Source organism: Pelophylax lessonae (assembly GCF_965119305.1).
Source record: "Pelophylax lessonae genome assembly, chromosome: 5".
In the NCBI taxonomy this organism is placed as follows: Eukaryota; Metazoa; Chordata; class Amphibia; order Anura; family Ranidae; genus Pelophylax; species Pelophylax lessonae.
Window position 1 is genome coordinate 33,999,823 of NC_138772.1, and position 17,749 is coordinate 34,017,571.

General features: G+C 46.1%; 1 protein-coding gene across 2 annotated transcripts in view; it reads left to right on the forward strand.

Annotated features, from left to right (window-relative positions):
- CRHR2 (corticotropin releasing hormone receptor 2) overlaps positions 1-17,749 on the forward strand; it is a 512,276-nt gene that overhangs the window by 448,632 nt on the left and 45,895 nt on the right. The window lies entirely within an intron of this gene.

Here is a 17,749-nt window from a genome sequence, read left to right on the forward strand (position 1 = left end):
CGGGTGGATTTGGGAAGAAGTGCAGGTTCTGGAGAGAACCAGAGAACCATAGGAAGGCTAGAGTCAGCTTTCAGAGTCTGCTGAATGCTAAGACCAGGGGAGGCAAAGGCAAGGTGGTGTTGCGGCTGCACAGAGAGGTGCAGGATCTGTAGGAGGAGTTCTTCCCTCCTCTGCTGCAGACTGCTGAGAATGAGGGGGTGATCAAAGATGAGCCTTTCTGCAGCTGCACAGAGGAGTGCATGATCTTGCAAAGGAGTGGGGGCAGAGACAAGGGAGGTGCCGCAGCTGCAGGAGAGGTGCGAGGGCCACATGAAATGGCCTAGGGGGCCGCATTCGGCCCGCGGGCCTTGTGTTTGACACCTGTGCCTTAAAGTGTAACTCCACTTTTGTTGAGAAAAACCCATTCCCCTCTGGGTGATCTCTGTACATTACAAGGATTTTAACAACCTTTGTTGCAGATTCCTACCTTCTATTATTCTGAAGAAATCATTGTTTGTTCCTCTGTGCTGAGTGGGTCTAATGGGAGTGGTTTCATAATTATCAATCAGCTGTGGCAGCTGCAGAGCTCTGATGTGGAAATCTGCAGGGTCTGCATCACTTTAGATGTGTTCCTATTGGATTTATGTTGCAGGGGATGCCAGAAATCTGACTTTGTATCTTAATCTGATTTCTGGGAAAATTGGTGAGCCAATCACACAAGCAGGAAATGATGTTTCTGGGGGTGTGGTCAGTATACATTCTGTGTACAGAATAGCTCCAGGCGGCCATATTATATTGCATTTTCAGAAAATTACAACAGCTGCAGATTGAAAAGGAAAGGTCATTTTTAATAACATTCAATTATAATGATTTGTGTCACAATTGTAAAAGCTATATTGTTGTTTCTTTATTTGCTATTTTTTTTCCACACGAAAGTGGAGTTACCCTTAAGGACCGCCCTATGTACATATACTGCGGCAGGGCGGCTCTCCTGTGTGAACCGTCGTACCTGTACATTGGCTCGTGCTCTCAGTCTGGGGCGCGTGCGCCGCCCCGGCGGCCGGCTCCTGCTCTGATTGGACACGTCTCTGTCTTCCTCCAGTTAGGCCATTCCCCACACTCGCTAGGAGCAAACTTAACCCTTTGATCGCCCATTATGTTAACCCCTTCCCTGCCAGTGTCATTAGTACAGTGACAGTGCATTTTTTTTAGCACTGATTACTGTATTGGTGTCACTGGTCCCCAAAAGGTATCACTTAGTGTCAGATTTGTCCGCCGCAATGTCGCAGTCCTGCTAAAAATCGCTGATCACCACCATTTCTAGTAAAAAAAAAAAAAAAATTCCATAAATATCATAGTTTGTAGATGCTATAACGTCTGCGCAAACCAATCAATATACACTTATTGGTATTTGTATTTTTTTAACCAAAAAATATGTAGGAAAATACATATTAGCCTAAATTGATGAACAAATTAGATTTTTTTTTTTTTTTTTTTATTGAAAAGGTTTTATAACATAAAATAAAAAATAGTGTTTTGTTTGCTTTTTTTTTTTTTTTTTTTCAATTGTTGCATAGTCAGATCGCATTGTTCATAGCACAAAATATAAAAACCGCAGACGTGATCAAATACCACCAAAAAAAAAAAAAAGCTCTATTTGTGGGAAACAATGTCGCAGTCCTGCTAAAAATCACTGATCCCTGCCATTACTAGTAAAAAAAAAAAAAATAAATAAATAAAAATGCCATAAAATATATCCCATAGTTTGTAGACACTATAACTTTTGTGCAAACCAATCAATATACACTATATATACTGTATTTTCTGGCGTATAAGACTACTTTTGAACCTCAAAAAAATCCCCCAAAAATGGGAGGTCGTCTTATACGGTATATTTTTTTTTTTCTTGTTCAAAAATTTTTATTTAGAATAAAGGGTGAACAATCATGTGCGACAATGAGCACAACATATGGCAGTAGGTACCAACGATATGAAATCAGTAACAATGAATCATTCAACTGTTGTATAAAAATACAGAGTGGAACAAAATCGTTAATAGTAACATCGTATAACAGGGATGTAGATTAACAAGCAGGAGGAAGAGTGCAAGTTATTGGTGAGATTAAATTGTAGTGTCGTCCCCCATAAGAGACGCAAAATGACAACACAAATAAAGCCCCTTGGCACCCCAACGGGGGACAATGCCAAAGAGCCCGAGGAGTCTGGGAGACCATGGTACATGGGTGGGCGGGAATAATCGAGGGCCGCCTAAAAGGCGGGAAGGGAGAAGCAGAAGGTAGAGGGGGAGGGAGAGGAAAGAGAAAAAAAAAAAAAGGGGGGGGGGGTAAAAAATAAAAAATAAAAAGGGGGGGAAAGGTCAAGTGAAGGGGGGGAAGACGTGGGGTGCACGTTTCCCCCAGGGGAGGGCCGACCAGAGAACCGCAGGTTGAATAAGTATGGATTCATGGCCCAGGGTATGATCATGGGCGCAGCAAGGCGATGTCAAGACCAGGGGGCAAAAAATGAGTGATCCAAGGAGTCCACAATTTTTCAAACTTCGGGACCGTGTCTTGAAGGACAGCCTCTATTTTGGCATGGATCATGGCTTGGGTTATCCTGTGTTTAGTGGCCAGTACGCATAATGAGGGGGTTTTCCAAGCCTTAGCTATGGTCTGCTTGGAGGAGGTGGTGACATGGAGAAGAAGCTTAAATTGGCGGTGCGTCAGAGCGGCAGGTTTCAGGTTCAAGAGGGCAATGGAGGGATCAGGAGATAAAGACACGTCAAAGAGTTGTGAAAGGATCTGGAATATTGTAGACCAAAAAGATTGGACGATGGGGCAATCCCACCAAACATGCAAATGTGTGCCAGCCGCATCACAGCCTCTGAAGCATTGCGGGGGGTAGCTGGGGAGAAATTTGTGTATTCTAGCGGGGACTAGATACCATCTAGTGAGAACCTTATAGTTCGTTTCCAGAGCGACGATATTGGGTGTGGAGGATTTAGTAGCCTGCCAGATGTGTGCCCAGTCGGCATCATCCAGAGAAAGGGAGAGATCTCTTGTCCATTTTGCGGTGTAGGTGGGAGGGGCAGAGGAAATTGGGGAGAGCAGATGGGAGTAAAGTTCCGAGATCAGGCCACGCTTGTGTGGGTCCGATTTGCAGGTTCGCTCGAAAGAGGATAGGTTGCTGGATATCGGGTCGGAGGGAGTACACGGAGCGTAAAAGTGTTTCAGCTGTAAATATATAAACAGTTCAGAGCGGGGAAGGTGGTGTGTTTCGCAGAGTGTGTGGAAGGGCTTGAAGGAATTGGAAGAGAAAAATCGGTGTGCCCGGAGGACACCGGCTCTAGACCAGTTAGCGAAAGCGGACTGGGAGGACCAGGCTGGGGAGAAGGATGGGTTATGAAGAAAGGAGAGCAATGGGTTGTGCGAGGATTGGAGGGAATAGCGGTTCTTGAGCCTGTCCCAGATGAGCATGCTGTGGCGGGTAATTGGGTTAGTAAGAGAACGGCGCTGAGAGGAGGGTAGCCACAAGAGATTGGCAGTGGAGAGGGGGTCGCAGTCCACAGATTCAATAGCGACCCAAAGGGGGACTTCGGTTGTGGCATGATATTTTGGCAGCTGGGCGAGCTGAGCTGCATAGTAATACTTCTGGAAATGGGGCACTCCCAAACCTCCCCTGATCTTGGGAGTGAAAAGTGTAGGTTTGGGTACACGCGGTCTAATTTTGCCCCAAATGTAGGTGGAGACACGGCGTTGGAGAATGCGGAGGAAGTGGGATGGGACCATAATTGGGAGCACGCGGAACAGGTAGAGGATCTTGGGGAGGAGAGTCATTTTGGTGACCGTTATTTTCCCTAACCAGGAGAGAGAAAGGTGGTTCCACTTAGCCATAAGGGAGGTGAGGTGAGTTAACATAGGAGGGTAATTCGCTGAGTAAAGATCCTGTGGGTTGGCTGTGAATTTAATGCCCAGGAACGGGATATGCTTGTCAGCCCATGTAAAGGGAAGAGTGTCAGCGAGTTGGAGTCGTAGGGTGTCAGGTAGAAAGACATTCAAAGCCGTAGACTTTTGAAGGTTTATACGCAGGCCCGAGGCGTTACCAAAGGTGGCGAGGGTGGACAGCAGATTTGGAGCGGAGATGAGGGGGGAGGTCATGAAGAGCAAGATGTCGTCGGCAAAAAGGCAGAGTTTGTGAGCATGGCCACCCAGCTCAAGACCTTGTATATTGGGATTGGAACGGATGAGGATAGCAAGAGGTTCAATAGCGAGAGCAAAAAGGAGGGGAGAGAGGGGGCAGCCTTGTCTGGTGCCTCTTTCAACCAGGAACATGTCTGATCGAAAGCCAGCATAGGAAACAAAGGCTGAAGGATTACTGTACAGGGCCTCTATCCAGCGTAGGAAGTGGGCTCCAAACCCCCACTTGCGTAGAACACAGCGTAGGTAAGGCCAGGATAGTGTGTCAAAGGCCTTCCTAATATCAAGAGACACAAAGCAGGTAGGTATACGATGAGTACGGGCTGCATGTGCTATAAGTGTCGCCCGACGGATATTGTCACTGGCTTGGCGTGAGGGGATGAAGCCAACTTGATCCCTGTGGATCAAGGAGCCTATATGAAGGTTGAGACGGTTAGAGAGAACTTTTGCTAAGAGTTTTATGTCTACATTTAGAATTGAGATGGGCCGGAAGTTGGACCACGAGGTAGAATCAGAGTGGGGCTTAGGGAGCATGGAAATGGAAGCAGTGAGGGATTCAGCTCGGAAGGAGTGATCATAGAGTATGGAATTGAAGGCGGCCACAAGCAGCGGTGCAAGTAGGGGAGCAAATTTTTTATAATATGTAGCTGAAAGACCATCCGGGCCGGGGGGCGTTTACGGGGTTTAAGAGCTTTGATAGCCTCAAGGATTTCCTCAGCAGAGATCGGTTGATCAAGAGTAGCCTTGTGCGGGGCGGAAAGGGTGGGCATAGAGATAGAGGAGAGGAGGTCGTCCACTTTAGCTTGTTGGAAGGAACCATTAGCTTGGTAAAGGTCGGTAAGGTGTCTACGAAAGTGATTGACAATTTTCAATGGATTGCTAGAGTAGGAGTCATGGGAGAGTTTCAATCTGATAGGTTTAGGAGTATGGTCCGCTTTGCGAAGCGCTAGGGCCAAGAAAGTGTCCGGTTTATTCGCTTTCATGTAAAAATTATGACGCGATCTGCGCAGAGTTTTTTCTGCTGCCCCTGTGAGGAAGAGATCCAGCTCGAGGCGGGCTTTTTCAAGCTCCGTTCTGGAACTGGGAGATGGGTGCGTCTGAAAGGCGGCAGAGGCTCGCGTGAAGGCTTCCTCCAAACGCTTGTGCTGGAGGCGTTTTTCTTTGCGCAGAAAAGAGGCCTGGCTGATGCACACTCCCCTAATGACAGGTTTATGAGCTTCCCATAAGGTTAGGGGGGAGAGATCAGGGGACGAGTTATTTTGTACATAGTCGGTTAGAGCCTTTTCAATTTCCATGCGGTGGGTAGGATTCGCTAACAGGCTATCGTTAATATACCAGGCGGAATGGGTTGGCCTGGGGATTAGTGAGGTTAAAGAAATGGAGACCGCACTGTGGTCGGACCAGGCGATCGGAACAATCGTCGAATTTAATAGGAGGGGGGTGGAACCAATGGTCAAGAAGATATGGTCTATGCGGGAAAAGATCTTATGTGGGTAGGAGTAGTGGGTGTATTGGCGTCTGGCAGGGTGTTGTTCTCTCCAAGCGTCCAGGAGTGAGTGGCGGTTAAGGAGTTGCTGGAATGTAAGGCGAGAGGAGTTGGAGGAGGGGGGGGCAACAGGGGACTTGTCCAGGAATGGATAAATCGTTTGGTTAGAGTCACCACATATGACAAGGGTACCATGTTTGTGGGCGTCGATGACGCCCAATAAGTGGGAGAGGAAGGAGAGTGGGCGTTTGTTAGGGGCATAGTACGAGACAATCGTGACGTCACTATCAACTAGGTGTCCTGTCAAAAGTAGATATCTCCCGTCGGGGTCCTTGATTTCCTTAGTGAGAGTAAAAGGAGTGGTACGGTGGAACGCGATGAGAACTCCCCTTTGTTTGGAGGAGGCAGAAGCGGTGAAAACCTGGGGGTATTGGCGACCAAAGTATTTGGGGGTAGATTGTGGTGTGAAATGGGTCTCCTGGAGGCAGACTACGTGAGCCGTGGAGGCAGCGAACGAGCGGAATGCTTTGGTACGCTTATTGGGGGAATTGAGGCCTTGAACATTGAGTGTGAGTACATTCAGTGGTGCCATAGCTAAAAGCAATTATGTGGGGTCGGTGGGAGGGGGTGTGGTCTGGGGGTGTGGATCAGGTGGCCCACCCCTGGGGGGACACTCAAAAAAAAAAAAAATAAATAAAAGGGGGGGGGGGGCTGGAGGGCAAGAGCGGAAATAGAGCAGAGAGAAGAGGGTGTAAGATGGAGATCTAGTACAAGGCTAGTATTGTCAGGTCAGGGAAGTAAGTGCGTCCTGTGGTGGGCAAATGGGATTGCCACCAAGGACAAAAATGGGGTCCAAAATGTACCTCAAAGGGGCAGTGGTGGACCTGTGTTGGGGGTCAGTGGTCGGTCTCCGAGACTCCTATAGCCTATCAATGTAAAACTTATTAAGTGAATAGCATATCGGTGCCCGACCAGCGAATATTGGGTAGTGGGCTTCACTTCTAGTTGCGGAGTAAAGTGTAGCAAAACAGAGGGTGAGACCAGAGAGTAGATCAAACCATAGAGAACATGAGGCAAACCAACATACGGTAGGGGAAAAGAGGCGGTGAGACTTGTAGGCTGGTATATTGCAAAAAATAGAAATAAAAAGGGGGTACAAGCATCATCCGTGTGAAGTCGAGTTCAAGCCTTTAGTTCAATAAACCATGTGTAGGAAGAGGGGGAGAGGAACAGTCCGGGCAGAAGTAGAAACAGGTTATGGGTGGGGGGTAGGAGAGGAAAAGAGGGCGAGTGGGGAGGGAGAGAGGGGTGATGCGGAGGATAGCAAAGTCAATAGGGAACAGGAGAGTGGGAAGGCAGGAGGTTGAGAAGGGATAGGGAGGAGTGGGGGGAGAGGGAAAGGGAAAGAGGGGGTGAGGGGGGGGGAGAGGGGAAATATGGTGGAAGGAGGGGGAGGAGGGAAAAAAAAGGGGGGGGTGAGAGGGGAGAAGGGAGAGAGAGAGAGCTGGAAAAGAGTAGCAGAGCTAGGAAGGATCGAATAGTTAAGGGAAGGAAAGGAGGAGCAAGCAGTCAAAGGCCTGAGTAGGTACATGCGCTCACGTGGAGCGGCAAGGAAGGCTCACTGTTGGAGCGTGAAGTAGGAAGTGGGGTCCTGACGGTCTTCCTTCAGTCCATGGAGTCTTCCTGGGCTGCGGTTGGGGAGACGAAGCGTCCCCTCTTGTGGAAGCTGGATGAGGTCTTGGGAGCATGAGGTTCCTGAAGTTTCTGGGGAGAACGTGAGGCGGAGCGGCGCCTGGAGCCGGGAGTTCCTGGTTCAGATGGAGCAAGATGAAGTTCCTGAAGTGCTTGGTGAAGGTCATCAGCCGATCTGCAGAGATAGGATGAACCCTTGAAGGAGAAACGGAGTGCAAAGGGGAAACCCCATTTATAGGTGATATGATGTTGCTGGAGAAGCTGCAGATGTGGTTTCATCTCTCTCCTTCTAGTTAACGTTGCTTGGGAATGATCCTGGAAGACTTGGTATCGGTGTCCTTGGAATGTCAGGGAGTCCTTGTTGCGGGACGCCACCATTAGTTGCTCCTTAGTGCGAAAGTAGTGGAGTTTCACAACTATGTCCCTGGGGGGGCCATCAGCTGGGCGAGGGGCCAGGGTGCGATGGATGCGGTCCATCTCCAGGCGCTCGATGGGTATAGATGGAGCTAATTCTTGAAAGAGGGCAGTGACGGTGGATTGTAGATCTATGACTGTTTCGGGGATGCCCCGGATCCGCAAATTTGAGCGCCTGGCCCTGTTCTCAAAGTCCTCCAGACGCGCCTGTAGGGAGAGATTTTCTTCACGCAGGGTTTCCAGCTCCTCCGTATGATTGTGGGTGAGGACGTCTATTTCATCTACATGTTGTTCCAAGGCTGTGGTGCGATGGCCCAGATCCCTTATCTCGTGTGTCAGCCTTTCAGTAATGGTGTCTGAGGTGTGCTTTAGGGCCTTGGTGAGCATCAGCTCGATTTGCCTCAGGAGATCCGGGTGTCCCGCATCAGGGAGAAAGGTAAGGGGAGTAAGGCTGAAGTCCGTGTCGTGCTCGCTCTCTCTCACGGCAGGCGGCCGTGGTGGAGGAGCCATGAGGGATGCTGAGAGGGATGCTGCCAGCCCGGGAGCCGATGCCGCCGCCATTTTAGAGGAGGCTTTCAGGAGGGCGTCTTTGATAGTTTTGCCGCTGTGTTTCTGCTTTGATCCGCCGTAGACCATCGCAGGATGTACCGGAGGATAGCGGGTGAGCGTAGCGGGGAGTGAAGCCGCGATCAGGGTCGGGTGCCGAGGCTGTCAGGCTATAGTGTCGCCGGAGATGCGGAGCTTCAAGCAGACATGTCTGTCTCGAGCGGCTCCGCGCATGCGCCCCCTGGTATATTTTTTTTTTTAATTGTCGCTTCTTTTTGGTTATAGCGCAAAAAATAAAAACCGCAGAGGTGATCAAATACCACCAAAAGAAAGCTCTATTTGTGAGGGAAAAAAAGGACATAATTTTATTTGGGTACAGCGTCGCACGGCCACGCAATTGTCTGTTAAAATAACGCAGTGCCGTATCGCAAAAAAATGGCCTGGTCCTGAAGGGGGTAAAACCTTCCAGGGCTGGAGTGGAGTGGCACACTTTTTTTTTGCACATTTCCAACTGTTGCATTTAGGGCAGCCCATTACAGTCAATGTGAATTATACAATAATGGCAAAGGCATCATTTTTGAAGTTGCGCCACAGCAAACTGCATGGTGCTTTGGTGCCATGTGCGTTTTTCAGATGCATGGGGGAGCCACAAACGTCTGCAGAAGGTTTTTGTGTAGTGCAGGAAAAAGCGCAATTTTGCTTGTGTTTTTGCACCCCCACCAGGTGTGAAAAAGCCACACTACACAAAGCGTTTAGTGGAAAGGCGCATTTTCCGCTCGCGATCTTTTAGCACGATTTACACGTGTTTGCCCATGTCACACATAGGCTGACCCATTCACTTGAATGGGCTGCCCTGTATGCGATTGTTGGGCAAAATAGGCTTTTTCACCTCTTTGGTGCGCACGTTTTGGCGCGATTGCTGCGTGTTCTTGCCGCTTCTAAGAATGCCACCCAAATCCATGTTTTGCTGCCATTTCAACCCAATTTGGAATTGTGGGCAGCAGTGTTGGGACAAGGTCTTCTAGTGCTCAGGGCGAAGGTGACAATGTGCGCCCCCCGCCACAATGTGTGCACAACATGTCTCAGCAAAAATACCCTCCATTACCCCCCTCAAAAAAATCTAGCACTGATCTTGCAGTCCCCCATCCACCCCCCTCCCCCACAAAGCCTAACTTCCCTCTGCCAGCCAATATTTTTCCCAAATAAAAATGCTAAAATTCCCCCTCCTACCAACTGAAATTCCCCTCTCCTAGGACCAATCCTTTCCCTCTTTCCCCCCAAAAACAAACATTCCTTCTACCATAAATGCCCCCCCCCCCCACAATCCTCCCTGCTTGCACAAATTCCCCCCTTCTAACACAAATTGCCTCGTCACTGCCTGTCAAATACCTCCATCAAATCCCCCCCTCATACCACAAATTCAGTCGCCCCTCCCATTGTGTCCCCAGTACAATCCCCCCTGCCTCCCTGAAACTTACAGACCTAAAATGCTACAAGGGTGGGAACTCACCATACGGCGTCCCTCTTCCTCACCTGAGTTCACTCTGCCAGGGGCAGCGGCCCCTCCAGCCCACCATTTGTCCCGGCCCTAGTGGGCAGAATTCAGCACGTGATTCCAAATCTCTAGGTGGGAATGGGGCCTTAATGCTCAGTAATAAAAGTATATTCTAAAAAAGCGGTCTTTAAACTTTCTAAACAAGGCGCCAGTTTACTGTCCTTCAGACTTCAGGGGGGGCCGGACTGTGGCTATTGAGAGTAGGAAAGGTGTCAATGGAAAGAATTGTGCCACATCGTTGGTGTCGCTGGGCCCTATTGTTGGTGTCATTGTAAGGAATTGTGCCCCATTGTTGGTGTCAATGGGGGAAATAGTGCCCCATCATCAGAATCAATAGGAGGAAATAGTGTCCCATCCTTGGTACCAGTGGGAGGAATATTACCTCATTGTTGGTATCAATGGGAGGAATTTTGCCCCATTATTGGTGTCAGTGGGAGAAATAATGCTTCATCATTGGTGTCAGTGAAAGGAATAGTTCCCAATCATTGGTGTCAGTGGGAGGAATAGTGCCCCATCATTGGTGTCAGTGGGAGGAATAGTGCCCCATCATTGGTGTCAGTGAAAGGAATAGTGCCCCATCATTGGTGTCAGTGGGAGGAATAGTGCCTCATCATTGGTGTCAGTGGGAGGAATAGTGCCCCATCATTGGTGTCAGTGGGAGGAATAGTGCCTCATCATTGGTGTCAGTGTGAGGAATAGTGCCCCATCATTGGTGTCAGTGAAAGGAATAGTGCCTCATCATTCTTGTCAGTGGGAGCCCCATTATTGGGGGGCTGGATATAAGCAAGCAAAGGGCCGGATCTGGTCCCCAGGTTGGAGTTTGGAAACCACTATTCTGAAGGAATGTAAAGTCTGAGTGTTCTTCTTGAGATTAAACTTAAATATCTTAAATCAAACATAAAGTTTCAGTCTGATCAGACGACGTTCTGGAAGCAGAAAAGGAAATGAATTTGGCATGAAATGCACAGAACGCCGTGTGATATTTCCTTTGAAAAGCAGATTTACCAGACTGGAGAGAACATTCGCCAAAATCATTACTCAACCCAATCTGGTCACTTCCAGAACATTTTTAGGATGGGGGATGTGCTCCAACAAATCTCAAATAAAGGCAGAATAAGGCTGGGAAACGCTTATGGGTTTTTTTTTTCATGGCTTTTAGGGCTCATTCACACGGGTGATGGTAAAAGCAGGTGGTTCAGCCGCAGTTTTACCGCCTCCAACACACCCACCCATAGGTGTGCGCAGCCTATTGCATTAGCGTGGGCCCCCAAAGTTCAAACACACATGACTTTCTCTGCACGGGACAGTGAATGAACGGGAAGTGCTCTGTGCTGAGCGGCTTCCTAATCATTCACAAACTGAAGCATAGTAAATACAGTTTACTATGCTTCAGCTATGAATGAACACAGTGAGTAAGTGTGTTCACTGCATTCATTTAGAAAAGGAAGGCGCTGGTAAATTACATTTTTACTAGATCCTTCCCCCACTTTTCAACCTGAAACATTCCCCGCAGCAGCTTGGGGAAGAGGAGGGAAGCGAGTAGCACTGCGGGGCCATCACGGGGGGAAGTCTGGGCGGTACGGGGAATCGGCACTGCATGTAGTGATTAGGGTGTGCCCAGGCACACCCCCTGCGCATGCCTATGCACCCACCTAAACTTGAGCATGCGGGCGCTCAGGGCTGTACACATGCCGCGGCCACAAAGCAACAAAAATGGAAATGCCACTGAACAGCTCAACTCCAATTCAACTCAACTCCAATTCAAGTGAATAGGGCCACACTGCAAGCACCCTGCAAGCGCGTGCAGTGCATTTGGTTGTGACGCGGTGAGTCAGCATTTTCAAGGTTAAAACAGAAAGCAACGTACTGGGGTTGATTTACTAAAGGCAAATAGACTGTGCACTTTGCAAGTGCAGTTGCTCCAGAGCTTAGTAAATAAGGGGAAGCTCCACTGACTTCCATCATCCAATCATGTGCAAGCAACAATGCTGTTTTTCTTTAACCACTTCTGGACCGCCCACTATATATTTACATCATTAGTTTGACGTTATATACCGCAGATATGGCAGCAGCTAGCTGGCAAAACCCCGGTATTTTTTTTATACAGCAGGCGATTCTCTGTAAAATAAAAGTGATCCCGGAGGCAGATTTGCCCCAGATACCGCCCCCCCCCTATGTGAATGGATATCGGGTACATCATACCCCTACTCATTCACCAAAAAAGTGTACAAAAAAATAAAAACAAAAGCCAGTTTTGGAAAAATCCTTTATTAAAAAATAAAAAAAATAGTGTCCTGCTTCTCCGGATGCTTCCAGTGCTATGCGTTGTTTTGAGTTTGACAGCTCTTTTATAGGCAATGCACTGCTCAAGTGCAGTGAATAAATTACATGATGTCAGTAATATATTCACTGCACCTGAGCAGTGAGCAGATCCCTATAAAAGAGCTGTCAAACTCAAAACAGCTCATAGCGCGGGAAGCGTCTGTAGAAGCAGGAGCTTTTTTTTTTTTAATCTCGGGCGGGGGGGGGGGGGGGCAGGCGACTGATCATCATGGGACACTATTTTTTATTTTTTAATAAAGGACTTTTCCAAAACTGGCTTTTGTCTTTATTTTTTTTAAACAATTTTTTTGTGAATGGGTAGGGGTACTGATGTACCTGATATCCATTCACATGGGGGGCGGGAACTGGGGGCCTCCTTGTCTAAGGGGGCTTCCAGATTCCGATAAGCCTCCCCCCGCAGACCCCCACAACCACAGCCCACGGTTGTCAGGAAGAGACCCCTGTCCCCATCATTATGCCCCAAAGCACCCACCCCCGATGTTGAGGGCATGTGGCCTTGCCCCCTCCCCCATCCTGGCCAGCCAGACTGTGTGCTCGGATAAGTGTCTGGTATGGATTTTTTGGGGGGAACCCCACACCGTTTTTATTATATATATATATATATATATATATATATATATATATATATATATATATATATATAACTTTGTGGTATACACTGCACTATCTGATCTCAGCAAAAATCTCTCTCCCTGCCAACAATGTATTATTTGCTATAGATTTCCACTTATAAATTACCGCTGGCCAAGGGAACCCACAACCTCACAATTGCAAGCCTGGTATTCTACCAGCTACACCACCGTCAAACACGCTTAGGCTGAACACATTCTCCCTGCCTAACTATCTAACTAACTAAATAACTCCTATCTCACCCTACACAGAGTGGATGAGATAAAAGTTAGGGAGAGTGTGTCCAGCCTTAAGCAGGCTTAATGGTGGCATAGGTGGTAGAATACCAGACTTGCAATTGAGATGGCTGTGGGTTCAAATCCCCTGGCCAGCAGGTCATTTAATGGAATCAGAGGTCTGAGTCCATAATAATGCAGGAACTTGAAATTCCCACAAAGAAGTCCATTAGTTTGTCCTTTACTTACGTTCAACTCAAAACTCATCTCTACTCTACTCAGAACCTGTGTAATTAATAGGTGTCCTGGTTTAAAGGGAGAAGTGGTAGCCCTACTTCAGAGCAATCGCAGGGTGTCCCGGATCCCAGGAACAGCAGAGCACTACGTCATGCTGGGTACACTTTAGAGGTCACACACTTTTAGCAGGACATCCAACCTAGCGCAACTGCTCGCCATTGGCAGAGCTTCCATTATTACAGGTGTCAATCTACTGTGCATGTGTGCCATTCACCACCCTGCTGTTAGCCGGGCATTTGGTAACTACTGGAACTTCTGGATACCACAGGACACTCCAAATATCTGCACGGCTGTAAGAGACATTTGACTTTTTTTCATTTTAGGAAATACTATCCTTGAGGCAGGAAGAAACAGAAAGATACTTTTTATTAACATTTAATGATTTATGATATTGTTTTTTAATATTTAGAAGTTTATTTTTGGAATTTTTTGTCCCTGGGGCACCCCTTGTGTCCTGCATGGCGTAGTCCTCTGCCCCCTCTGTTTTCCTCTACGTAAACCTCTGATAAAGATCCCTGACACATTCCAATTACTGATCTTCTAATCTCACTGATCTCGCCTCCAGAAAGTAACGAGACAGCGCGGTCTCAGCACATGTTCCATGTTCTGGATCCTTGTCAAGTTTCTTCAAGTTAATATGTAGCACGGCCCAGGCCATAAATCAGCATAAAGTGGCAGATAATTAGCTCTAAATAGCCAAGCGGTTCATAGAGGGGAAAGAATGAGCATGTCTGGAGCACCACAGGTCAGAAATAAATCTTTAATTAATATTCACTTTTGCAACCTTAACCACTCGCCTCCCAAGCCATTTCTGACACTTCTCTCTTACATGTAAAAAGCATTTTTTTTTTTTGCTAGAAAATTACTCAGGACCCCCAAACATTATATAAATATTTTTGTTTAGCAGAGACCCTATGGAATAAAATAGCAGTGAGAGAAGAAACACAGAGATGCCTCTAAGTGCAGACTGTTGAAAATTTAATAAAAGCAAACAGGTTCTTAAAAACTCACATTTTGCATGAGTGAATGAAGCCTGAAATGGGAGGGTGAATAAAATAGCAGTCATTGCAACTTTTTTATGTCACACGCTATTTATGCAGCAATTTTTCAAACGTGATTTTTTTGCAAAATTAAAACACTTTCACGAATTAAAAAAAACAACACATTATTTACTCCAATTTGTTTGTATAATGTGAAAGATGATGTTACATCGAGTAACTAGATACCTAACATGTCACGCTTTAAAATTGCGCACATTTGTGAAAAGGCGCCAAACTTCGGTGCCTAAAAATCTACATAGGCTATGTTTTAAAAAATTTTACAGGTTACCAGTTTAGAGTTATAGAGGAGGTCTACTGCTAGAATTATTGCTCTCACTCTAACGTTCACGGCGATACCTCACATGTGTGGTTTGATTGTCGTTTACATATGTGGGCGCGACCTACGTATGCGTTTGCTTCTGCGTGTGAGCATGCAGGGAAAGGGGCCGATTTTGTTTTTATTTTTTTATTTTAATATTTTAATTTTATTTTAATTTCTTTACTCTTTGATCACTTTTATTCCTATTACAAGAAATGTAAACATCCCTCGTAATAGGAATAGGGCATGACAGGTCGTCTTTATGGAGAGAAGTGGGGTCTATAAGTCCCCACATCACTCCTCTATGCTGGAAAGCCTGAGATAAAAAAAAAATCAATAAGACATATAAAACAGGAAAAAATCTGTGCGAGGTCAAGCAAAAAGAACGAAAAGGTAAGCAGCCACTTAACCAAGTATGATACCAGCTTTAAATGATCAATAAAAATAAGAAGCAGGGCTAATCCTAATAGTAAATAATCGTATGGTAAATAATGTGGCATGAAAACAACTAAACATGCAGTCAATAAATTATGAACAAAATATATCATTGAAAAAAATCAATCATATGAAAGCGAAATAATGAAATAGATGCCAAAATCCAGTGATAGGTGAACATAAAAAAGTCCTTTCAATGAAAAAGTCCTTTTTAATACTAAACAAAAGTGTCTGTAAAGTGCAAAAAAGTGTATACTGTAAGTAACCTTGATTGATGAAATCCACCACCAAACATCAACACTTAGCCTACGCTTCTTACCAGATAGCATGGACCATAAATTATAATGGTCATAAAAGCACAAAATAACCCGGCATCCGAGATAGACGGTGGATTTCATCAATCAACATTACTTATACACTTTTTTGCACTTTACGGACACTTTTGTTTAACTACTTGCCGACCGGCTACCGCAGATCTACCATGGCTGGCTGGCTCGGCTGCGCAAATCGGTTCGTGGGAGCGCTCCTGGGGACGAATGCGTGCCGCCGGAGGGGCGCGCTCGCCTCCACTAGGCATCAGGGATGCTAATCCACAGGGCCGGCACCTGCGATTGCTGCCGGGCACCCACGATCGATCCCCGCTGAGAGAGAACAACGGTCTGCTGCTGCAAACACAGCTGACCGTTGTTCTCTCTGACATGATCACAGAGCGCCTGTGATCCTTCTATATAGGATCACAGGTCTCTATGGTCATTTCACACGCCCCTCCCCCATACAGTTAGAAAACACTCTCCTAGGCTCACACTTAACCCTTTGATCACCCCTGAGTTAACCCCTTCCCTGCCAGTGCCATTATTACAGTAACACTGCATATTTTTAGCACTAATTACCGTATTTATTGGCGTATAACACACACTTCTTTCCCCTGAAAAAATAGTGCAAACAATGGGTGCGTGTTATACGCCTATTTTTTTTTTTTTGTTACCAACGTGGGGGGAGGGGGGGCAGGAATCGGTGGTCCGGAGGAGTGGTATCAGGCTGGCCGCCCCGCTTCTCCTGGCCCTGGGACAGCCCTACCATCGTACTCTGCAGTTAAGAAAAAATCACCGCCAGCGCCTTTTTATAAATCCTTCCTACATTATATCACTGTCATGTCAAAACGGTGCCTCTAAATACCTTGCTTGCTTCCTTCTTTCTGGCCGCTCTCCTCCTCCTCCCGCTCTTCCTCCTCCCGCTCCTCCTCCTCTGAATGTAGCTTCAGATTGGTGGAAGAGAGCGATCACATGACCGGCCATTCAACGTCAGAGGAGAGCGGTCACATGATCGGATATGAAAGAGCGGCGCTAACAAGGTATTTAGAGGCATGGCTTTACTATGACACTGACACAATGTAGGAAGCATCTATGAAAAGGGGCTTGCAGTGATTTTTTTTTTTTTTTTTTTTACTTTAGAGTACGCTGGCAGGGCTGTCCCGGGAGACTGGGGGTCTCCTGGGAGTGCATGGGGGCTGTGCAGTGTAAAGGGGGCTGGAGAAAGGGAGAAAAAGTTACTCTCCAATGTACAACCCAATTCATCTCCAACACACCTCAAATCTCTCCCAAGTCCTACAACTACAATACATAATGAAGGAGCTCAGCTGGGAAGTACTGGGGTGTAGAGGTACTGGGATGGAGACAGTGGAATGTATGACTCTTGACTTGACACCACCTCCAAATTCAAAGCTGCTGTGTCCTACTGTGCATGGGGGAACTGTGTAATGTAAAGGGGGGGGGGGCTGTATAATGAAAGGGGCTGTGTACTGTTATTTTTGATTGTTTAACCACTTAAGCCCCAGCCCTATTTCGGACACTTTTTATTCACAAGTTAAAATCAGTATTTTTTCCTAGAAAACTACTTAGAACCCCCAAACATTATATATATATATTTTTTAAGCAAAGACTCTGGAGAATCAAATGGTGGTCATTACAATATTTTTTGTCACGCGGTATTTGCGCAACGCCATTTTTTTGTAAAAATTACGAAAAATCACATTTCACTGCATTTAAAAAATACTAAACAGTAAAGTTAGCCCATTTTTTTGTATATTGTGAAAGATGATGTCACGCCGAGTAAATAGATACCTAAAATGTTACGGTTTAAAATTGCGCACACCCGTGGAATGGCGACAAACTACGGTCAATAGAAATCCCAATAGGCGACGCTTTAAATCTTTTTAACGGTTACCAGTTTAGAGTTAGAGTGTAGCTCTTTTTTTTTTTTTTAATTATTGCTATAATTATTATTAAAATTATTGCAATAATTTTTGCGCAAACCAATCAAAATACGCTTATTGCAATTTTTTTTTTTTTTTTTTTTTAACCAAAAATATGTAGCAGAAAACAAATTGGCTTAAAATGTTAAAAAATTTTGATTTTTTAATTTTTTTTTGAGAATGTCATATAGCAGAATGTGAAAAATATATATATATATATTTTTCAAAATTGTCGCTCTTTTTTTGTTTATAGAGCAAAAAATAAAAATTGCACAGGTGATCAAATGCCACTTAAAGAAAGCTCTATTTGTGGGGAAAAAATTGTATTTGGGTACATCGTCGCATGACTGC